This window comes from Pteropus alecto, unplaced genomic scaffold (genome assembly GCF_000325575.1).
Source record: "Pteropus alecto unplaced genomic scaffold, ASM32557v1 scaffold131, whole genome shotgun sequence".
NCBI classification, from domain to species: Eukaryota; Metazoa; Chordata; class Mammalia; order Chiroptera; family Pteropodidae; genus Pteropus; species Pteropus alecto.
The window spans coordinates 1,269,249-1,294,602 of NW_006434709.1; the positions used below are offsets into that span (position 1 = coordinate 1,269,249).

The 25,354-nt window shown below is 35.9% G+C and overlaps 1 protein-coding gene and 1 pseudogene across 4 annotated transcripts in view; one reads left to right on the plus strand and one right to left on the minus strand.

Moving 5' to 3' along the window:
- ZNF638 (zinc finger protein 638) overlaps positions 1-10,052 on the minus strand; it is a 78,692-nt gene extending 68,640 nt beyond the window's left edge. For 3 of the 4 annotated variants that reach the window (XM_006909502.3, XM_015587553.2, XM_015587551.2), the window contains exon 1: positions 9,910-10,052. The gene's annotated coding sequence lies outside the window, so the exon portion shown is untranslated. Of the gene's footprint in view, positions 1-9,899 lie in introns of all 4 variants that reach the window. The other variant, XM_015587552.2, reaches the window with a different exon arrangement.
- Positions 10,053-14,041: 3,989 nt separating this feature from the next.
- Positions 14,042-14,160, plus strand: LOC112478048 (annotated as a pseudogene).
- The last annotated feature ends 11,194 nt before the right edge of the window (positions 14,161-25,354 follow it).

Consider the following 25,354-nt stretch of genomic DNA (forward strand, 5'->3'; position numbering starts at 1 on the left):
TAGTTATTAAACAATTTCATGTTCCACTTTTTCTGTTTCACTATACTTTTTTGGTAGAAAAAACTTGTGAAACAAAGATTAAGCAAAACAAGCAAAGAGTTCTTGATAAGAAACCTCTGATTAAGAATTAGGTTATGCAACACCCAAGAAAATAAACCTTGTCTTCTGAGAATGATACTGATATAACCTAAAAACAATGTGACTAAGGAACAGGAACCAATAAGACGAGAGTAAATTTGGCACTAACAATGCAAAAACAAGTGAACAAATAAAGACAGGTATTATAAAGCCTTTTTCATTTAATTCCAGCTCTGGCCATAAAGAGATTCGTTTCCCTAGAGGAATTAATGGATAGCCAACTTATGAAATCATGGAAAAATCTGGGTTGAGATCTGAATTCTTAATTATTAACTTCTTTGAAAACAATTGCAATTAAGTAGTATTAACTCTTTAAAATAAATTTTTATTCTTGATAAGTAACACATGCTTGTTACAGAAAACAAAAGTAACTGAAATCCTTATCAATAAAACCATCGTCTAGAGTGAACTAATATTTTGATATAATTTCTTCTAGTTTTGTATATGTGCATGCATGCATGAATGGTAAGGGGAGGAGGGTATACCAAACTTTACTGTATGAAATTAGAACTACACTGTTATTTTCAATCAACGTTTTATTTTCCTATATTAACATTTTTCAAAAACAGGACATTTGTCACAAAACATTCTGAATTCCGAAACTTTTATTTTGACAAACAGCAGTTAAAAACTCTTTTCTATGTCCTTTTAAGAACTAAAACATACTACTCTAAAATAAGAAATATTCAGTAAAATGTCGACCATAAAAATTGTAGTAGAAAAATTCTATTAGAAACTGAGTTCTTGAGGAAGACATAAAGAAATGGCTTGATGGATTAAAAAAATATCACCAGTAGGACCCATGAGGCATTTGAGATATCCACTACCATGGACAATCAAAAACTGCCTGTTGTTTTTTAATTTTTTTATTTTTTAACTGAACTGTCTGTTATGTTGATGCAGTCTTTCAGAAAGAAGGAAATCTTTAATTTAGATAGGGGTAAAGAAATCTGAAATCGAAAAATCTGAAAGCATCCTCAAAAATTAGCCAGATCATAATGGCTCCATTAGATTCACAATGAAAAGATTTGTATCAGACTTTAGACTTGAACTTTTATAGCATTTTGTGGTTAACAAAGCACTTTAATATTATCTCATTTGAGCCTCGCAAAACCTTGTGAGCAAGGGAATCCCAGATTACAAATTAAGTAAGGCCTTGGAACTAAATGGTAAGATCACAACTAGAACCTTAACTCTTGGTTTTCTTTCTATGCTGTATTCTAGATATATAAAATTTAAATTCATTTTATAGCTTTGTTTCTCTAATTATAAAAATATATGTTCATTACCACACCCCCCCCAAAAAATCATCCTGACAGGAATAAAATATTTTCTACAATCTTATCACAAAAGGAAAACTACCATTAAGGTTACTTTACTAGGTATATACCCATACACTTCAGGTGGACTGCTTTGTTAGAGCGACTGTTTGCCCCAGAATATACAAATCCATGTTAACATCTGAGAATGCAACATTTCACTGGCTAGTTAATACAAGAGTGAGTCCATGTCATTCTGTGCTCTTCTGTCTTTAATCAGCATTCAATTCTGCTAATCTCTTCTATCATATAGATAGCTCCACCCAGCCAACTCTTTTCTACCATTAGTTTTGTACCCTCACATCTCACGAAACGTATACAAGTCATAATTGTGAAGGTGCCTTAAGTGTGAATAGAGAGTATCACACTGCATGTTAAAATGTCAAAATGCGGTACCTCAAGAAAATTGTCAAAGAAACAACAAGCAATTAGAAACATTATTTGGTAACATGAAGAGCATCACAAATTTCACTGCTACCTGGAAGGATTGATAAACATCATGATTTCATATTAGAAAAAAATGGAAATTCAACTTGCTAATGACAAGAACAAATCACCATGAGAACCATGCATTAACACCCCATAGCAATGATTTAAGAGTTATTTCCAGGAAAAACAAGTTTTTGTTAAACAAGATATATGAGTATAAGGATCATGTGCACTGCATACATAATTGTATTTATAGTAACATAACACTGTATTCATAGTGAATGATGCCCCCGAGATGTACACTGGTGGTCTTCCTTACTTTGCTACCGTCAACAAATATAATGCATTAGATCCAAGAAAAACTATCTGATCCAAGTTGGAATAAAGAAATCTTTCCCAGGACTTTTTAACTAGGAATGAGAAAAATGATGGATGTTGATAAAACTCAAATGTTGTTGACAGTATATTTACTACATTAGTGAAAAAGCACAAACACTGTAAATAAAGTCAATATAACAGGTAAGCAGGACCAAGAGATAAATACAGCATTGATGATATTCACTACCGAGTTCCAATTGTTCTTGAGGCCTAACTGCATCCTTGCCCTCCCTGCCATTTGGTTGTTCATGTCTTTCATGAAGTGCACGAACCAAAAAATGTCCCCATTTGCCTAAAATAGATTTCCAAAATCTTCAATGAAGCGTATCTAAACTATCAGGCCAAATGCCTTAAAGTCTTTACAAAGTACAAAAGAGCAGATATAGTATGTTACTTTTTGTATTAAGAAACAGAAATAAGAAAACATGTATCTGCCTATAGTTACGAAAAGAAACATAGGTAGGGCAACACAGAAAACATGAAATTGGTTACCTATAAAGAACATATGTTTCTTTTGTATAAGACATGGAAATAAATCATATCTGCTTATGGTTACAAAAAGAAACATAGGCAGGATAAAACAGAAAACAATGAAGTTGGTTACCTATGAGGTAACAGAACCGAGTGAAAGGAAATGGGAATACTTACTGAAGTACATCTTATTACATAGTTTTGAGTTTCAGAAGCATGCCAATCTAATTTCTAAAAAATTAAAACAAGGATGAGAAGGAGGGGGGGTGAAATCTAAACTTAAAAGCAAACTAATCATTTTTTCAAATGACTGCCATAACCCACTGAAGGGGAAAAAGAAAACTAATGCAAGTAAGTTATGAACCTACAATTTGATTTATATACCTTCAATATTGGGGAAGCTAGGAGAAAGGGAAGAGTTACAAATTCTTACCCTTTCGTAGGTTTTTTTGCTTGTTTTTGGCACTGGTATGGGGAAGCAATTCTTAAATTACTTTAGATATATTACAGGATTGAATAAATAAGTAGATGTTTTGATACTGCTGGAAATCAGGGCTCTCACTGTGGAAGACAAGACATAAATATAGAATGGAAGAACGTAATAAAGAACTGGACAATTATAAGTTACAAACCACTGAAAAAAACAGGAGTTCATAACTCCATACCAATAGAGCAATAAAAATGTAGAGAGAATGCTAAGTTGGAAAATCATCATTTTTGTAAACACCATAGCAAAGACTGTTTCAGGCAAAAATCATCTATGCATGTTAAATCCAGAGTAAAGTTCTGATTAATAGGACACCTGCATAATCCTAAAACATCTCTCCACAGATCAGTTGGGGGTAGCGGGAATCAAACATTTTGATCAAATATGTGATCAAACATATCACCCATGAGAGGCAGATGGACACCATGCACCTCCAGATCTGATACCATGGAGACACAGCATCACTTATGTAATTTTTCTGGCCAGGGATGCATAATCTGAACCTAATCAAAAGGAAGCTTAAGACAAATCCAAAATGAGAAATGTTCTATTAAAAAAAAAAGGCATCCGGGTGCCTTTGCCACCAGATTCACATTCAGCCAGTAATTCCTCACATCCTTGGAATTTAATGTTAGAGGTCTGATAATTTTTCCTTTAAGAAAAATATGTAAAACATAATAAAATTGTAAGGAAATCAATAGGGGGAAAAAAGCACATTGTATTCTTCAAATATGTCAACTCTGCAAAGGCAAAAAACGGCTACGGAAACTTTCCAGAGTAAAGACAACTAAAGAGACATGACAACTAAACACAATTATATAATCCCATACTGATCCTGTAGTGGGGGGGTGGGGGGGGGACACTGCCATAAAGAACATTATTGGGTCAACTGACAAAACCAGAACATGGTAGATTACAGAATTTTATCAATGTTAAACTTACTGATATTGATAACTGTACCGTAACTACAAAATAAAATATCCTATTCCTAGGAAATAAATGATGGTAAAAGAGTGCAATATAGGCAACTTACTCTCAAATAGTTCAGGGAATGGGATAAATAGTTGTGAGTGTGGGTGTAAAAGGATAAGAGGGAAGAAGAAAAAGGGGAGAGAGAGGGAATTTCAGTCAGCCAGGGCTTTAATTCATTCAAAAAGTTAATGACCCAAGTTTTAAGTCCAACCCTGGACTAACTTCTTAAGTGATATACTCAGTGAAAAAAAGGACTGGACTGTAAGCAAGTATGGCAAGAGGCAGAAAACCTGCAATATCAGCCCTAAGCAAATATTTGGATTTAGTCCTTCGTTTTCATCATCATGTTCACTCCCTAACTGTTTGTTAGCCCATTATGCAATCCATTATAATCTGATCTTTGGAGAAATTTCCACTGACCTGAAGACACCCACCCTGCTAGGAGGGGTGCCATTGAATGACTTCATGCAAAATTGGTTAACTCCCATAAGCAAAATTTTAACACTTATGTAGCATAGTTTTTAAAGAACTCAGACCCTAGATTCAGTTTTAATTCTGGTCCTCCTGCTTGCTAAAACTGTGAACCCCAAGAAAGTTAGCTCAAGCCTCAGTTTGGTCATGTGGAAAATGGGAATTAAAACAATACTCACTTAAAAATGTTGAAGTGAAATGTAATTAAATTATCTTTCCTCACATGCCAACAGGTGCTCAAATGTTAGATAGTAAACAAAATACTTAAGAAGCAGGTAGGTATTTGTTCCTTTCATTAAGACTTGGGTAATTACTAAAATTTTCAATATGGTAACAGCTTTAAGAAAAATATGTAAAACATAATAAAATTGTAAGGAAATCAATAGGGGGAAAAAAGCACATTGTATTCTTCAAATATGTCAACTCTGCAAAGGCAAAAAACGGCTACGGAAACTTTCCAGAGTAAAGACAACTAAAGAGACATGACAACTAAACACAATTATATAATCCCATACTGATCCTGTAGTGGGGGGGTGGGGGGGGGACACTGCCATAAAGAACATTATTGGGTCAACTGACAAAACCAGAACATGGTAGATTACAGAATTTTATCAATGTTAAACTTACTGATATTGATAACTGTACCGTAACTACAAAATAAAATATCCTATTCCTAGGAAATAAATGATGGTAAAAGAGTGCAATATAGGCAACTTACTCTCAAATAGTTCAGGGAATGGGATAAATAGCTGTGAGTGTGGGTGTAAAAGGATAGAGGGAAGAAGAAAAAGGGGAGAGAGAGGGAATTTCAGTCAGCCAGGGCTTTAATTCATTCAAAAAGTTAATGACCCAAGTTTTAAGTCCAACCCTGGACTAACTTCTTAAGTGATATACTCAGTGAAAAAAAGGACTGGACTGTAAGCAAGTATGGCAAGAGGCAGAAAACCTGCAATATCAGCCCTAAGCAAATATTTGGATTTAGTCCTTCGTTTTCATCATCATGTTCACTCCCTAACTGTTTGTTAGCCCATTATGCAATCCATTATAATCTGATCTTTGGAGAAATTTCCACTGACCTGAAGACACCCACCCTGCTAGGAGGGGTGCCATTGAATGACTTCATGCAAAATTGGTTAACTCCCATAAGCAAAATTTTAACACTTATGTAGCATAGTTTTTAAAGAACTCAGACCCTAGATTCAGTTTTAATTCTGGTCCTCCTGCTTGCTAAAACTGTGAACCCCAAGAAAGTTAGCTCAAGCCTCAGTTTGGTCATGTGGAAAATGGGAATTAAAACAATACTCACTTAAAAATGTTGAAGTGAAATGTAATTAAATTATCTTTCCTCACATGCCAACAGGTGCTCAAATGTTAGATAGTAAACAAAATACTTAAGAAGCAGGTAGGTATTTGTTCCTTTCATTAAGACTTGGGTAATTACTAAAATTTTCAATATGGTAACAGAAATTAACTTAATACATGTATACACACATGTGCGTGGTATGAGACACGACTGAAAAAGTGAATACTGACTAAATATCTAACATTAAGGAACTATTACTTTAGGTTGTGATAAGCAAATGTTTTTTCTCTAATGTTTTAGAGAAATTTTACAACTATAGATTGATAAATATGACATGAGACTTGCTTAAAAAATCATAGGGTGGACAATAGAGACAAGGTTACTATTAGCTTGCAATTGTTAAAGTTGGGTTATAGGTACATGGTGGTAAATTATTATACTCTCTGCTTTTGTATGTTTAAAATTTTTCCATAATAAAATCTTTTTAAAGAAGTGAAGAAATTCAAAAGTAGGAAACATTCACTCATTAGCAGGGACAAGAAGGAAATGAAAGTTTAATAAAATGAAGCCTGCAGAAATGGGGCAGGAAAAGTATACTTTAAAAAGACTATAACAATAAATATATTCTGGTATTCAAGGGGCTCGAGAGTTGAAAAATAACCCAAAATATATGTACTCCAAGATAACCACTAGAAAATATCAAAATATGTACCTTAAAACTTTCTCCTATACTACCGGAACTTTCTTTTCAAAGCAAAACCTTTTATTCTTGACCCTCACTGATCATTAGTATAGCTATATTTTTTAAAATAAATTTATTTATTTAAATTAGTTTCAAGTATACAGTACATTAGTTAGACCTCTACAATGTTCATAAAACCATCCCCCCAATTGCTCCCTCCTTCCCCTGGCCCTCCATTTAGCCATCATATTAATGCTAACTGCATTCCCTCTTCCATGCTCCCCGTGCCCAACTATCAACTACTAATTTGTACTTCTTTAACCCTTCACCCCATTCTCCCAGCCTCCCAACCTCTCCCCTCTGTCGGTCAAACTGTCCACTACATTTGAGTCTGTTTTTGATTAGTTTGTTCTTTTTGTTCCTTAGATACAGCATACAAGTGAAATTATATAGTATCTATCTTTCTCTGACTTATTTCACTCAGCATAATAACCTCTAGGTTCATCCATGTCATTGCAAATGAGTACAGACAGCTATGTTTTATTTCTACGACTCACCTCTTCCTTTTTATTATTCTCTTATCTTCCATACACCTATTTCCCTTCCATTTTAATTTTCAATCATAAATTTCAGACTACAGTAAATAAAGTTGAAACAATAAAAGAGTAAGTAAAGTTGAATACAAAGAGGAGCTATTGGCTTTAGCCACAAATACAATTACTTTCAGTTTAGAAAATCTCTAAACCACATTTCAACATTCAGTAGCTCCTATTTCCATGCAGAAGAGCCCAAACTATGGTACTGGGTATCCATACTAGAAGCACTGCTTCCTAGTATGTACAGCATTTTATTAAGAATTTCGATAGATTTATGTAAACCTCGACCAGTATACATTTAGTCATAGTAGTAAAAACAGAAATTGGACTCCAAGGGCCTGTGTTCTTATTCAGATTCTTGGCAACTACCAGCTGAGTTCATTCATTCAACATGTGAGCATCTAATACATACCAAGCACTGCGGCAGATACAAAAGTGAACATAACAATCATATAAATAAATGGTTACAATGTTTTGACAAGTGCTATGAGAGACATAAAGTTTATAGATGCGCAAAATATTTTAATGAAAAATTAGATGATCTTTCAGTTCCAAAATTCTATCAATTTAAGCTAAATTCCTTTAACCCTCTTTTTAATTAAAAGGAAGTATCTACAGGTGCAATTTTTTTTTAAATAAAAAGACACTGCCTAAGCACTTAAAAATTTGTAATAAAAGTAACAGCTGACATTTATTAAGCACCTAGTTAAATGCCAAGGGATAGGAGCTTTCCAAACATTCTCACTTAATCCTCTCAACAATCCCAAGCAGGAAGTAGCATCATCACCATTTTACAAGATAAGGAAGCAAAAATTCAGAAAGGCTAAAATAACTTACCCCAAATCTCACACATACAGTAAGAGGAAAACTGAAATTTGAATCCAGATCTTCTGATTCCAAAACCTATTCTTTCCACTAAACTATTTCTCTCATTTTCCTTTGTTAAATGAAAACAAAATTTCCATATTATCACCTTAAGAGCACCCAAGAGAAAAAATTTTACGACAGCCACAAAGTACAAAGTTATCAATGACTGTAAGAAATGTTTTTAAACCAGAGTATCTGTTTATGCACCCTCCATAACGGAAGATTACATACAAGAGATTACAAAACTAAAATATAACCAATATTCAAGTTAACAGATAATGTATGACAATACACTCTGAAAGCTAGCCAATAAAAAATGAGATTTTGTGATTTCTTCCATCTGTTTTTCTTTTACACTTGCTTCAACACAATCAACCAAGGAAGGAATGGTGCAGTATATTTTAGTGTATTAATGTCAGTCCACATAATTATTTAAAACCGCATATTACAGTGTATGGGAATACAAAACAAAGTGTATAAATGCTGTCAAATTTTTAAAATGCAACATAAGCCCACTAAGTCTAGAATACCAAATCATCAACAAAATTTAAAGCTATGTTGAAATAATATAAATTATGTTTATTTTTTTGTATAAATTTCATTAAATTCATTTTTTTTTGGTAAAATTTTTTTTCCAGTTCATCAACTTTAACTGCAAATCTGCACCGGCAAACATCTCTGAAAAATAAACTTAACACTTTACAACAAATGAAGGAAAAAAAGAAGAAATAATTTTGAGAACAATTCCAAAGCTCTTTAGCAAAAGAATTTGAACCAACATAAGTCGTCGGATCCTGACAAATTTTTCTTCAGAAGACCTTCAGATTAAAAGTTTTTCCTCTAAATTTCGCCTAACAGCAAATTCTATTAAGAAAAATTAGCTTGAGAAAGCCTTCATTAACTAGTTCAACTAAAAATTTTGTAGTACTTTACGTCTCCTTCATTCGCATTTACCTCTAACGACAAAAGATCAGTTTCAAACGCCCTTAAGGATTCAAGTATATGGTCTATTTCTCCCCCCTACCTTTAACAGGACCCAAGATAGGAATCAGACAAAAATAAACCAACAACGATCCGTTTTCACGATTATTCTGAAAGATCTGGTAATAAATATCAGAGCCACTTATAAGCCCTCTGTGTCCCGCACTGGGTGAGAATTTCTCTGCTTTCATACCCGCACAAGGCAAGCAAGAAACACAGGCCAGCAAAATCCGCTGATTTGTAACATCCACCCACAACCCGACTCCCCCAGCCCCAAACATGCTCTTCTCTCCACGTTTCTTGCACGACACGTCGCTAGCCAAAGGGCTCTCAGCTCAAGCTCCAACGCCTCTCTTCAAGGCCCGATGGGAATGGTTATTCCCTCCTCGGTGCTCCCTCACCACCGTCTGCTCTGGCTGTCTGGGCTGGCGCGGCCTCGGCAAGCCCTGCGCCGATGGGGAAGGGGCCGCCACGGCCTTGCCAAAGGGCTGTTCTTGATCTCTGGCCCAGTGCATCGGCGTCAGACGGCTCTTCCAGAAGCACAGTCCTAGCACGGGTACCCAACCCGGCCCTCCCGGGCAGTCAGGTGAGCGGACGCGGCAACAGGGCAGCCAAGCTTCTCTTCCCATCCCGGGGGTCCCCCATCCTCCTCCCGCCCCCGCCGTCTGCCCGCCGCCATTTTGTGCGCAGCCGCTGCGACACAGATACAATAAGTCGGCCCGGATCTCAGAGGAAAGGCTCAGGACCCCACGCTATGGGGCTCCTGCCTTCCACCCTCTTACTCCCCACAGGGCAGCAGTCCTACCTATGCCTACCCGACTAACAGGCGAATCCCGTTTGCGCCCCACACGATTTAGCACTCAGCCTCCACTCTCGACGCCGAAGAAGCTACCGCCTCCAAAGAGCTGCACGCATGCGCGCCTGTCGAGCCTTTGCGAGCCCTCCTGTGTTCCCCGCGCCTGCGTACCGCCCGCACCGCGCTCGCGTGGAGGCACGGAGAAGGGGCCAGAGCAGCTTAGTTCCGGAAGGGGGTGCTCTTGCGTCTACTCAGGTATCTACTGCAAAACTCAAGTACCGGTGTGAGAGCCTCTGTCTGTTCTGCGCTAGTGCTATCCTAATCATGCGCTTCTCTAATACGTGTATTGTCTCACCTCTTCTACGAAGTCTTCCCTGGTCATTTTGCATTCAATAATACATTAAAATAGGTAATATTCATCTGGCACTTGATATAATGCTTTGTATGGTTACGAATTTACCTGTCTTTATCCTCTTGCCTTATACATTTTTTTTTTGCATCCCTATAGCAGTCATGCAATGGTATATCACAGCCTCTCGAAATGTCAGGAAATTAGAATTAAATTAAAACTTATTGAGTTAAAAGCTTAACATTCTCAAAATCCTTTAATATGTCATTTCGCAACAAAAATATGTGTGGTAGATATTTTTAACCCTCATTTTGCTGATGAAAAACCTTGGGTTGAGAGAACCTGAGTAACTTCTCAAGATTACTTACTGCATCAACGTGAAAACTCAGTCACTGGGCAAAATCTGGGAAAACTCACAAGTCCTGCCTTATGGATATCAAATGAATCACACCACTTACCCTGAGTCTCCTGCATCACTCTTACCTAGCACTCAAGCAGATGTTTTTCTTTATTCACATTAAAATAAGCACAGAAAAAGCTGAAAGAAAAGCTTTTTCTAAAACATCTTACTGGATTTGCCTTTCAAACTAAAAGTCCTGCCTAAGGCAACAAGCCAAAAACCACAAAGAGAAAGCCAACACGCTCTCCCAAAACTCCAAATAACCAATATTAAAAATGACATGTTTCCCTCCATACATTTCTTTATTTCATTCAAATATACACAAACATGTTATCTGCATGTAATGGGGAAAATTCTTTATCTTTTCCAAAAATTTACGCATTAGCCTACTATATACTTTTCTGATTACTGACGTGTCTCCAAGTAAACCATATATATTCTCTTTTTAATTGAGGCAGAATAGTCATTGTATGGCTCCATCATCAGTTATTCACCCTGTTATAGAACACTGAAGTTGTTTTCAGTCTTTTTGATACTACAAATATTACCGTATACAAACAGCCTTACAAACTGATATTTTTATTTCTAAATACTAGATAGAATCCCAATAGTAAGACTGTGTGACTAAAAGACATATATATGTATTATGTATATGATTTACATATGTGTGTATATATATATAATTTTAGTAGACATTGTTAGAATACTTTCCAAAGAGTTTATTACACTGTACAAATTCCACTCCCGCTAAATACATAGGAGAATGACCATTTATACATAACCTCTTTAGATATTTTATGATATCCGATTTGATTAGAATTTCTCTCCTTCACAATCATTTTTGTAATTTATATTCTCCTAGAAAAGCATTCATGTCATCTAGGTTTTCAAATTAATTTCCCTCAAGTCGAGCAAAGTAACCTCTTAAAATCCTCACATTTCCTTGATTTTGCCCCCTTACAAGGCTTTGTTTATTTCTGTGGCACTTATCACCTTCCATTATACCACAGAATTTATTTTTGATTGTTTCTCATCTGTCTCTCTCCACTAGAACATGAGCTTTATGGTGTCAGGGATATTTATGTTTTCTTCACTGTTTTATTTCTAATACCTTGAATGATACTTAGCACACAGTAGAAACTCAGTATGTATTTAATGAAAGAATGAATGACAATAACGGGTAAAAACGTGCATGTGTGTGTGTGTACATTTAAGAAACTGTTGAGCATTCTTTTAGATCTGGAAATCTGTAAATTGAAAGATGCTCATCAATATCCCTAGCATCATTAAGAAATAAAAATTTTTATCTTAGAGTCTACTATATCCATGCTATTCCAAACTTTTATGTCTTCTGGATTCCTTGGACCACTTACAGAAATTCTCATTCCCATCTAAAAATGTCAATATTCTTGACAGAAAAAAAGCTATCCTAGCCTACATCTTCTTCTTACAATAATTTTATCCCACAGTTCTCCATTCTCTTCTATTACCCACTCCATTTTCTGATTGGCCAGACAACAAGTACGGAGAAGCTCTATCCAGAGCTCAGTTTCTACCTGCTCAGCACAGTTACTACTCAATGCCTGAAAGTATTACAAAAAAGAATAGTCATCACGAACTCGTTCCTGTGATTTATTAACATTAGTGGGGCTTTGTCTCAAGGACATAAAGAATCTCTTCACCATTTCATCTCAAATGCAAACATCCTAATAAATAGGATTTGGGGGCAACTATTGCTCTCCTTCTGTATTTAAAATCCAAATCTAACTATTGGGATAAACACAGGGCCATAATCAAAGTTTGAGAAGCCGTATAGCCATTTCACGTCATGCAAAAGAACATAACTATCAAGAAAACTTAGTTCTTATTGATACTTGAATTTTGCAGCATTTGTGTCAGACTATTAGGTGTGTACCCAGATATAGTATATATAGAAGTTTAGAAACCAAGTCAAGAAAAGCAGTTATTGTCCTGGGTTCTTATCAAAGCTAGTACAATTGTGACCAAATTTGATGAAAAACATTAATCTACACATCCAAGAATTTCCAAGTAATATAAAGAAATCCACACACATACACACACACAAAAAAATCATAGTAAAATGCTGAAAGACAAAGAATTTCGAAAGCAGCAAGACAAAAATGACTCATCACATGGTGATTTCTCATCAGAAACAACTGGAGGCCAGAAATAGTGGAATGACATATTCAAAGTGTTGAGGTGGGGGGGGAACTGTCAACCATGAATCTTATAGCTAGCAAATCTATCTTTCAAAAATGAAAGTGAAATACAGTCATGTGTTGCTTAATGACAGGGATATGTTCTGAGAAATGTGTCGTTAGGTGATTTTGACATTGTGCAGATATTGGAGAGTGCATTTACACAAACCTAGATGGTATAGCCTACTACACACCTAGGCTACAAACCTGTACAGCATGTTACTATACTGAATACTGCAGGCAACCATAACACAGTGGTAAGTATTTATGTATCTAAACATATCTAAACATAGAAAAGGTACAGTAAAAATACTATATAAAAGATAAAGTATGTGTGTTCACATATGTGTATTGGAGAGGCAGGAAGAGGGCTATGGAGAGGAGGTGACTTCTCCTTAACACCCTCACCAACTCCAGGCCCCAGCTACACACAGGGACAGCGAGGGTGGACAACATGCTCAGCCTCCTCATCTATTTAAACCACCCAAAGCTAGCAGTAAATTCAACATTAGTCAGGCTCAGCCTTTTCTTTCAATGTAGCAAGCAAACTTTGTTTATAATCCATTATATTCTTATGGGACCAACATTAGACAGTACATCATTGACCAAAATGTCACTATGTGGCACATGACATTCCAGATAAACAAAACCTGAGAGAATTTGTACAAGAAGACCTATATTTATCCAGAAATGCTAAAGGAAGTCATTGAAGTAGAAAATAAGAGACCCTAAAAACAATTCAAATCCTAATAAAAAAGAAAGACACCAACCAGTAAAAGTAACTATAAAAGACAATATAAATGCATATTTCTTTTCCTTTCTTAACATAAGTGATTTTTAAAAGTACTTATAAAACAACAAGTATGTAATCGTATTTTGATTTTTAACAGAGAGAAGTGTAATCCATTAGACAATCATAGCACAAAGGAATTGAGTGGGAGCAAATCTGTATTGCAGTAAGGTAGTGATACTCGGTGGTAACTTGAAAACACAGGAACAAATGAAGAGAATCAAAATTGGTAAATAAGAAAGTTACAAAAACAAACTCTATAAATATATACCTGCTCATCTTTCTTCTCTCGACTTCTTTAAAAGACATAAAATTATATAAAGTAATATTTATAACAATTTATTTTTGAATTTTTAACACATATTAAGTAATATGTATTAAAAAGTAGCACCAGTCTATGGCCATGCTACCCTGAACGAGCCCAATCCCACTTGATCTTGGAAGCTGAGCAGGGTCGGGTCTGGTTAGTACTTGGATTGGAGACCACCTAGGAAGACCAGGTGCTCTAGGCATAAAAAATAAAAAATAAGAGATTGTAAGCTGACAAGGTCCTTGCAATCTGTGAGGTCAACCAAGGGTTGCCTCGCCTAAAAAAAAAAAAACTAGCACCAAATGGGAAGATGCAATAGAGCTATATGAGAATAATGCCTTTAAATATCACTACAATTAAGTTAGTATAAATCTGAAATGGATTCTGAAAAGTTAAGATATATGTGTAAAACCTAAAGCAATGACTAAAAAATAATTTTTTAAATACCTATATAATAAAAAAGTCATTAAAAGAATGTTATACTACAAAAGATTCATAATGCAAAGAAAGCAATAAAGGAAGAATTGAGGGAAAATGTCAGGAGACAAACATTAAATGAAAAATAAAATGGCAGACATAAATCCAACCATATCAATAATAACACTAAATGTGAAGGGATTAAGGTATCCAATCAAAAGGCAGAAATTGTCGGACTCGATAAAACGTATGTCCAACTACATGTTGTCTACAGGATACACAATTTAGATTCAAAGATACAAATAGGGTGAAAGTAAAAGGGTAGAAAAACATATATTAAGTCAATAACAATAATAAAAATCTGGATGAGACATTTTATTTTGCCCTTTGTTATGAATTTGATGGTGTGAAAGGAGTTAAATTCAACTCTGTAGAGAAGGTCTTTCTTAGGCCTTACATACTTTTTCTTAGGTACTCTGTTGTTTTAAATCATTAAGCAATCATCTGGGCCAGAAAATTCCTCTCACCTTCTCTTCCAACTCTTTCTAAAATACACCTCTACAAACAACAGCCAAGTTCTTCTATACCGCCGACTCATCCAAACACACATCTTGACTCTCTTAACAAGCCTGAAGTAAATAAACCATTCATAAAAAAAAAGCTGAAGTGGCTATACAATATTAGACAAAATTGGCTTTATATAAAATCAGTGTTAATATACCAAAAAAATAAGAATAAAGAAATAACCAAAAAAGTGATTATCTGGGTAAATACAACAGTCTATTCTCCACTTTAGTTCCTTAAATATATTTGATGTTTGAAAGCAAAAATTATTGTCTGCTGGTAGTTCTAACATATTTAGATGTTATATAAAAGACAACTATAGCATATAGAGGAAAGAACGAATAGGCCTACACAGTGGAATGCTGCTATGTTCCAATTAAAGTGATAAAATATTAATTGTAAGTAGACTGTAAAAATCTTAGTACCCTTAGAAAAACCATCATACAAAGGGAAGTAGAAAAACACTATCTGAAGAGATATACTCAAAATCACAATAAAAAAATTAGAACAAAATACTAAAAAAAGTTAAAATGTTCCAAAAGAAGGCAAGAAAAAGCAAACGAGAGTCAAGAATAGAGGGAACAATAGAAAAAAATAACAAATTGGTATTCTTAAATCCAAACATATTAATTAAATTAAATGGTCTAATCAAACTGATTAAAATGGAGATTATCAGGATGAATAAAACCTATGACCCAAGTACAGTAGGCGCTTCCCCCTTATCTTTACGGGATATGTTCCAAGATCCTCAGTGGATGCCTGAAACCACAGATTATTTCATATATATATATATATATAGGTATGTATATATATATGTATTATTTCATATATATATATAAAGGTATGTGTGTACAGAAAAAAATATAATATAATATATTTTTTTCTGTACACACATACCTTTGATAAAGTTTAATTTATTAGGCCCAGTAGAATATTAACAATAACAAATAATAAAATAAAACAATTATAACAATAAGTTATGTGAATGTAATCTCTTTCAAAATATCTTATTGTACTGTACATACTTTCTTCTTATAACAACGTGAGATGATACAATGTCTATGAGTGAAGTGAGGTGAATGACATAAGCATTGTGATTAGCATTAGTCTGCTATAAGGGTTGCTCGAACACAAACACTGTGATACCTCCACAGTTGATCTGATTTCAGAGACCGCTAAGTGACTGACGGGCAAGTAGCATGTACAGCATGGATATGCTGAACAAAGTTCCCACGAGGGACAGAGCAGGATGGCACAAGATTTCATCACCCTACTCAGAACTGTGCTCAATTTAAAACTAATAAATTGTTTACTTCAGGAATTTTCTATTTAATATTTTTGGACCAGAGTTGACTACAGGTAACTAAAACTGAGGAAAGCAAAATCACAGATAAGAATAGACTACTGTATATGTTTGCCTGCAAGGAATTTACTTCAAATATAGAGGTATAGGTAAGCTAAGAATAAAAGAATAGAAAAAGATATACCATGTAAATGTTAATTTAAAAAAAAACAAGAGTCTGTATTAATATTGCACAAAGTAGACCAGAGCAAAGAAAATTAACATGAAAAAAGAAAAGCATTTCATAGTGTTAAAAGAGTCAAGTACAAAGAAGACATAAAAGTCCTAAATGGGTATGCATCTAACAGCTTAAAAATACAGGAAGCATTATAGTTGGAGACTTCAACACTCCTTTCTCAGCAATAGATAAAACTAGCAGTCAGAAAAAAAAAGCAAAGATACAGAAGAACTGAATAACATTGTCAACCAGCTGCATCTAATTGTCCTGTATAGAGCACGCTATCCAACATCAAAAGAATATACATGCTTTTCAGGTGCATAGGGAACGTTTACGAGATAGGCCATATCCTCTGTCATAAAGCAAATGAACAAATATAAAATAATTGAAATCACACAAAAGATGTTCTCAGACCATTACTGAATTAAACTAGAAATCAATAACAGGTAATACAAAATCTCCAGATACTGGGAAATTAAACCACATACTTCTAAGTAATCCACAGATCTAAGAAAAAGTCTCAAGAGCAGCTTGAACTAAATGAAAATCCATTCTATCAAAATTCAGAGGGAAATTTTTAGCACTAAGAGTTTATATTAGAAGAAGAAAGGTATCAAATCAGTAATCTAATAATCTTCTTCCTTAAGAAACTAGAAAAAGAGCAGCAAAATAAATCCAAAACAAGTGGAAGGAAGGAAATGATAAAAAGAGCAGAAATCAGTGGACTAGAAAATGAAAAAACAGAGCAACCAGTGAAATCCAAAAGCTGGTTCTTTGAGAAGATCAATATAATTGATAAACCGCTAATGAGACTAACCAGGAAAAAAAGAATGAAGACTCAAATTATCAGTGTCAGAAATGAAAGAGGTAACATGAGTACAAATATCAAAAGGAACAAATTAAGGAATATTATGAGCAACTTTATGCCAATAAATTCTACGATTTTCATGAAATGAACCAATTCTTTGAAAACTACAAACTACCAAAACTAACCCAAAATTAAATGGACAACATGAATAGTCTTATAACTATTAAATAAATTGCAGTTGTAGTTAAAACCTTCCAGGAAAGAAATTTCCAGGCCCACATGGTTACACAGGTGAATTCTACCCACTGTTAAAAGGAAAAATAACTAATTCTACACAATCTCTTCTAGAAAGTAGAAGATGAAGGAACACCCTCAAATGGATCACAAATTTAAATGTAAAGCATAAAACTATAAATCTTTTGGAAGGAAACATAGTGGAAAATCTTCATGAGGAAAGAAGAATTCTTAGACATGATACCAAAACCATAATCTAGAAAACAAAAAATTGCTTAATTGGATTTTGCCAAAATAAAAACTTTTGTTCCTTAAAACAGGGGTCTGCAACCCCCAGGCCGTGGACTGGTACCCGACTGTGGCCTGTTAGGAACAGGACGCAGAGCAGGAGGTGAGAGGTGGGCAAGTGAGCAAAGCTTCATCTGTATTTGCAGCCACTCCTCACTAGCATCACTGCCTCAGCTCTACCTCAGATCACCAGGCATTCGATTCTCATAGGAGTGCCAGTCCCTGGTGGCAAAAAGGTTGGGGACTGCTGCTTTAAAGGAAGGAAATGATAAAAAGAGCAGAAATCAGTGGACTGTTGAGAGGATGAAAAGACAAGCTACTGATTGGGAGGAAATATTTGTACATCACATATCCAACAAAGGACTTGTATCGAGACTAGAAAAAGAAGTCTTAAAATTCAACAATAAGAAAACAACCCAATTAAAATATGGGCCATGGACATGAATAGACATTTCACTAAAGAGGAGATAAAAAAATATTCGACATCATTAGCCATTAGGGAACGTAAATTAAGACCACATTGAGATACTATTATACACTTATTAGAATGGCTAAAACTTGGCAATACCAAGGGCTTATAGGAAATGGAGCATAAGGTATTATCAAATATTGCTGGTGGAAATGCAAGATGGTACAGAAACTCTAGAACAAAATGGGCATTTTTCTATAAAGTTAAACAGACATTTACTGTATAGCTGTTCCCCCTTACATGAGTGTAGCTTTTCATAGTTTCAGTTACCCACAGTGAACCCTGGTCCAAAAATATTAAATAAAAAATTCCAGAAATACACAATACTTAAATTTTAAATTGCACGCCATTCCGAGTAGCATGATAACATCTCTGGCTATCCTACTCCATCCTTCTCGGGATACGAATCATCCCTTCATCTAGCATATCCACGCTGTACACGCCACCAGCCCATTAATCACTTATTAACTGGTTATCAGATCAATTGCCGCAGCATCACAATGCTTGTGTTCCAGTAACCCTTATTTTACTTAATGATGGGCCCAAAGCACAAAGTTTATGATGCTGGCAATTTGCATATGGCAAAGAGAAGCCATGTGGGGCTTCATCTAAGTGAAAATGTGGACATAGTACAATAAGATATTTTGAGAATGACCGCATTTATATAAGTTTTATTATGGTATATTGTTACAATTATTCTATTTTATTGTTGTTGTTAATCTCTTACTGGGCTTAATTTATAAATTAAATGTCATCATAGGTATGTATGTATAGGTAAAAACACACTGTATATAGGGCATGGTACTATCTGTGCATATGTTTACAAAAAAATCTGTACACGAAGATCCATATCAGGTTTATTTGTAACAGCCCTAAATTAAAAACAACCCAAATGTCTTTCAGTGGATGAATTGATAAGCAAACATTGGTACATCCATACCTTGGAACACTACTCAGCAATAAAGGAACTCGAGAATAGAACAAATTACTGATACTTGAAACAACTTGGACGAACCCAAGACATTATGCTGGGTGAAACAATCCAGTCACGAGAAGTTACATGCTACATGATTCCATTTATATGACATTCTTGAAAACACTAAATTGTAATAATGGAGAGTAGAGCAGCAGTTGTCAGGAGTTATGAGTGGAGGGAGACTGTGACCACAAAGGGTTAGCACAGGGAGGTTTTTTGAGTGGTGAAACTATACCTTATTCTAATTACAGTGGTGGTTACACACACTTATACATGTGTTAAAATGCAAAGAACTGCACATGAAAAGAGAAAAAAATCAATTTTTCTTTATGATAATCTAAAAAATAAAAACTAGCGTGACTAGAATATCATTATGGACTGAACGCTTGTGTCACCCCCGAAATTGGTAAATTGGAACCCTAACCTTTAATGTGATAGTATTAGGAGGTGGAACCGTTAAGATGTAATTAGATCATGAATGAAATTACTGTCCTTGCAAAAGCCCTCTGTCTGCCATTTAAGGAAGAAGACAACACGAAGACAACATGAAGACAACACGAAGACAATGGTCAGTGAGTTAGAATAGGGCTCTCACCAGGCTGGCACCCAAATCTCAGACTGCCATCTTCCAGAACTGTGAGAAATAAATTTTTGTTTATAAGCCACCCATAGTATGATATTCTGTTACAGCAGCCTAAATTAAAACATATTAAAAACAATTTATAGAAATAGAAATGCAAACAGCCAATTTAAAAAAATGTTCCAATTAATTAGTAGTCAAAGAAATGCAAATTAAAACAGCAACAAGATATTGTTCACTTAATCAGATGGGCAAAAGTGAGAAAGACTGATAGTATCAAGTGGTGATGAGGAAGTGGAGAACAGAGCAACCTCATATGCTGGTGAATATGAAAACTGGCAGAGCCTTTTTTAGAGGGCATCTCCTGGCATCTTAAAGAATATGCAGATATCCTTTAAACCAGATAGTATAATTCATTTAAGCAATTCCAGTGCTTACCACAGTGCCTGGTATATGAGAAATTAGTAAGCATGTGCTAAAAGGATAAAAGAAGGCACAGAGTAAACATACATTAGTAAAAACTGAGCTCATCAGGTAAGGTTTCCTGGAAGAGTGGAAAGATTGAGCTGAATCTTCAAGGATGGCTAGGGTAAAGGGAAAAAAGAAAGGATGTTCTAAGAGAAAGAAAAGCTGAGACATACATAGTGGCTCAAGAGGCAGAATAAATATGGTAAATTGGCATCAGCCAGGCTTCGATGAAAAAGAAGAGTAGAAAGTTGGAGAGTGAGAAATGGAAATTTCTTCATGTGGAGGGGTCTACCTCCCCCTTTAGGGCCCAAATTAAATTCCGCTTCATCCTAGAAACTTCCCTATACTCCGAATCAATTGCTAGCTCCATTGCACTTCCATAGCCTCTGAGGGAAAGCTCTTTTTCAGTGGTTCTCAAACTTTATCCTGCATCAGAATCGCCCGGTGGGTTTATTAAAACACAGATTGCTGGCCCCACCCCCAAAGTTTCTGATTCAGTAGGTCTGGGGACCACAGTTACTGTCCTAGTAAAAATGCCTCCTTTGAATTGCTAAAATACCATTACAGTGAGCAGCTGTTATTTTTGCCTTCCTAGCATTCATTTTCCCTCCTTCCAGTAAACAAACCCTCGTCCAGAGGGGAACAACTTCTAAGTAGTTTAGGTGTGGCTGGTCTGCTTTCCCTGACCATAGTAGACACATGACCCAGGCCTGACCAATAAAAATATTCCATTCCCATGACCACAGTAATTGATTCAAGAATGAGAATGTAGCCAGTTAGAATCTTCCCCGGGATTCTTCTGCCAGAGTTATCAGAGATGATGCTCTCTTTCTGCTGAGGTTGCTGATTAAGATGTGAGTATTGAGCTTCTGGTGGCCCTCATGACTACTAAATGGAGAAAACCTGTTAAAAAGAAAAGGAGAACGTAGATGACTTTACTCGAGCCCTTATATCCAGCCATGCCCAAAGCCAGACTGTTCCATAGCCTTCTCAGTTCCGTATATCAATAAACTCCCACTTTCCTTAAGCTGGTTTGAGTTGGGTGCTTGTCACTTGCAAACTAGAGTCCGTACTAATATGTAAATTGATAACAGAAAAGGGGTGGAGTGGCAATGATAGGCCTTAAAATATGGGCTGCAATGAGGATTTCTCTATCTCTAGTTGGGAAGTAATAACCCTTATTTTGTGATTACAAGGGAGCTAGTTAAACTGCTGTAACTTCGAACGCTGACTTTGTGCCTATCAAACCTAAATATTTAAAGGCTTTTAGAAATAGTTTAGATGTGAACACATGACCTAAGTTGGTCCAATCAGACTAAGAGAAAGTATTTGTTTTATTTCAGTGGAGAGTCTTTCCCTGCCTCTACCCTAAGACATTACCAAGGAAGCCTCTGTCCTTTATAGTTACTGGCAGCTCCCTTGCCACCACGAGAAGCCAGCATTAGGATGAAGCCTCCATTAAGAACAGCAGAGAGGAATAAACCTGGGTCCATAATGACATGAGCGAGCCACTGCTGATCTTTACCAGTTTGAAGGCCACCCTACTGCTGGACTCCAGTTATACAATACAATAAATCTACTTGGTTTTCTGTATTTCAAAGTCAAAAAGTATCCTAAATCATATAATCGACTACTTCTGACATCGAATTTTTGCAAGAAAGAACAATCTTCAGTCAAATTGGTCCATCTGAAAGCAAATAGGAAATACCATCAAGCGTAGCAAAGAAGTATCTTTATTGCCTACAGACCAATCCGAAAATGGGTATGAGTCAGATAATCACTAACCTTACTAGGTTGGAAAGTCAAAATTTCTGCCAAGCTAAATTAAGGAAGACACAATGAGAGATCTGAAAGGACCCAGGAAGACCCAAAGAACCAAGACAGCCTGAAGGGCCAAGGTCTCTCCTGTCTCCTCCCATCCCACCCCAAACCACTCTAGGTGAAACAAAGGTAATAACCAGTCTCTAGAATGCAGACTGGAGGCAAGGAGGAAGATAAACTGTGCTTCCCTACCTCAAATATTTCCCAAGACAGAGGCCAAGACACGTAGTTAAATTGAGTGAAGGAGCTAAAAGAGAAAGAAGCTTATTCTTATAAGGAACAGAAATGAGAAATGGGTATTCAAATTCAGTATTGATGTGGATGGGATGCAGCTTTTCTGGAAGGCAATTTAGCTTAATAAAAACTTTTTAAATAAAATGTCTCTACCCTGGTTACAGAAATTCTACATTTAGGAATTGATCCTAAAGAAATTGAAGACTAACTACAGATATGTTCATGTGTTATTTAAAGTGGCCAATCATTGGAAACAATTTTGTCCCGAAATTACCAAAGTTATGTCTCTTTCATTTCAATTCCCTTCTTTCAATGCCAAGCACTGTGCTAAGCAGTGAGGATACAACAGTACACATCAAGGGCAAAAAATTGAGTGTTCAGAAACTTTTATACCAATTTGACAAGCAGTTTTATGTCTGCTAAATGTAATAATGTATTTTGTATATTTTGGGAGGTTTTTTCCCCCCACTAATTTATTTTTATTGTATTTTACAAAGATTGGTCTGTGAAAGATCAGAGGTTTTTAAAACCTGGTCCTTCACCACATACTTTAAGAAGAACTGGTGTGGAGAATTTATAAGGCAAGGGCATGACTGGGTACAGGAAACCAGTTGGTATGGCCAAAGATTACGGCATAGCCTAAGATGTTGACAGTGAAGAGACTAAGAAATGGAAAGACTTAAGATATCTAGGAGGAAAATTTGGTATGATTTGGTAATATAGTAGATATGGGGAGAGGCGAAGCATGTATCAATGGTGATTGCTAAGTTTATGGCCCATTCAGTGCAACAGATATTGTCATTCACTTAGATAGGGAATACTGGAAGACTGCCAGGTTTGGGGGAGGGGGATTCATTAGTTCTGTCTAGCTTAAATACGCAATGTTTGCAGTATCTCAAACAAGTAGAAATGCTAAATAGGCTATAAGAAACCTAGGCTGGGACTCGGAATAGGCTTATGAGATGTAAATTTGGAAGTCATTGACATGTACCTAATAACTGACACTGGGAGCCATCCAAGAGACAACCCGGGGAAATATTACTGAGTGTGAGAAGAGAAGATGGTCAAGGCCAAGTGTTGAGAATAGGCAACATTTAATGACAATGAAAAAAAGGATGAGTTTGCAGGACAAACCACGCAATTGTTTTATATTGTTGTAGCGGCCAGCCCCCGAAAGACACATGGACCACCAGAAATCAGTGAGTTATAGGAAACACACTCTTTATTCAACCAGCTGGGTCTGCCAGGGGTACGCAGACCCCAAATTAAGCAGCCCCGAAATGTAGAGGTACAGGGTTTCTAAGCCCTAAATCCCATTCCTCATTCTGTCTTAAACACAAAGGTCTATTTTTCTCCTATTCACTACCTATCAACCCACAGGTCAGGTGTGCAAGCTGGGGTACAGAAGCAGAAAGCTTATTGTTAGAATGTTATGTTCCCATGGGTGATAGCCAAGCAGTAATTTTCCAGCCAGCACAATGTCTGTATAATAGAATATTATTCAACAAATAAATTTTTTAGATTTGTAAGATTAACCGAAAAAGTTTAAAGTATTCATAGTATGTTCCTATTTTTAAACAGAAAAAATATATATATATGTAACCTTTTATCCAAAAGTATATGTCATAAAAAGCCTGGTGTCAACCGTGAGAGTTTGAGGGATTTTCTTTCTGCTTTGTTTTATTTTTATTTTCATATTCTTTTTATAATGACCAGTTTTTCCCCTGCGCCAAAGCAAACATTTAAAATTTTATGTGTGTATTAGGATTCCGTTCTCAGATTTAAAATTTTACCTGAAACACAGAACATATATAAAATAAGGGCCCTCGAGTTATGACTAAAGATTGCCAAAGTCACATAAAGGTTCTCCGAAAATACAACCTCTTAGGCATGCTGAATTTGCATTTTTTTCCTGGCCTGGCCCCTATCGCAATTACATACTAGCACCATGAAAAGAAATAACTTAGCAAAAAATTTCACAAAATAGAAAGTGTGAAAACATTTTAAAGAGGAAATGCATCTAGGAAAATACCTGTAATTCATATTATAAAGGACTATATCCCCTATATAGCACCTACAAATCAATAAGGAAAAAAATAATAGTAAAATGGGCAAAGGATATGATGAAGAAAGATGCACAGATGGCTATTAAGCATATGAAAAGATGCTCAACTTCACTTATTTAAGGAAATGTAAGTTGAAACTGATGCAGGACAGGGCAAATTTCCCTGAGTTGGTGGGGAGCCCAAGCCCTGCACTGAGAGAAGAAGAGGGTCCTCTGGCAGAGAGTCTAGAAAGAATTCAACATACACAGCAAAGTTTGAGTCAAAAGGAAAGTTTATTAGAAAAGATGTAACACTCCACAGACAGAGCATGATCTCCTCACTGAGGCAGAGAGTGAGAGGGACCAAGAGAGACGAGGACAGTGACAGAGTGGAGTACCGAGAGAAAGACAATGAGAGACCCTGAGTGCTTGGGTAATTCAGTTTATACATCATTCTTTAGTTCCTGTGAGTTATAGTTTAAAAGACTTTGTTAACCCATTTCCTTTGATATGGAAATATAGTGAGGAAGCAGAAGAGTATGTAGCATGAAAAGGTAAGAATATATAGAGTGAAAGGCTTCCTGGCATTTCCCCAGGCTTTAATCCACAGGTTCCCCATGGTTTTAGCCATAGGGAATGAATGATTTTATTTTGCGTAGGGCAGCCACTTAAAGACTCTTGTTTTTCCTGTTTCCCCTTCACGGATGTGGGGAATGGGCTGTTAGCAATCCCAGTAGAAATTTTCCTTTGTTGTGCAAGTGTCCTCCTGGCCTGGCTACAGGGCTGATCAGCATATCGCAGTCTCTGAATATAGCTTGATTAACATTTTTAATTATCTTGCCTCCTCCCTACATTAAAACTACAAGGAGCTACCACATTTCCCTTAGCAGATTAGTATAGATCAAAAAGTATGACTATGTTGGTTAGACTGTGGGTGTAAATTGTTGCGATTTCTTTCTGTGAAAGACAATTT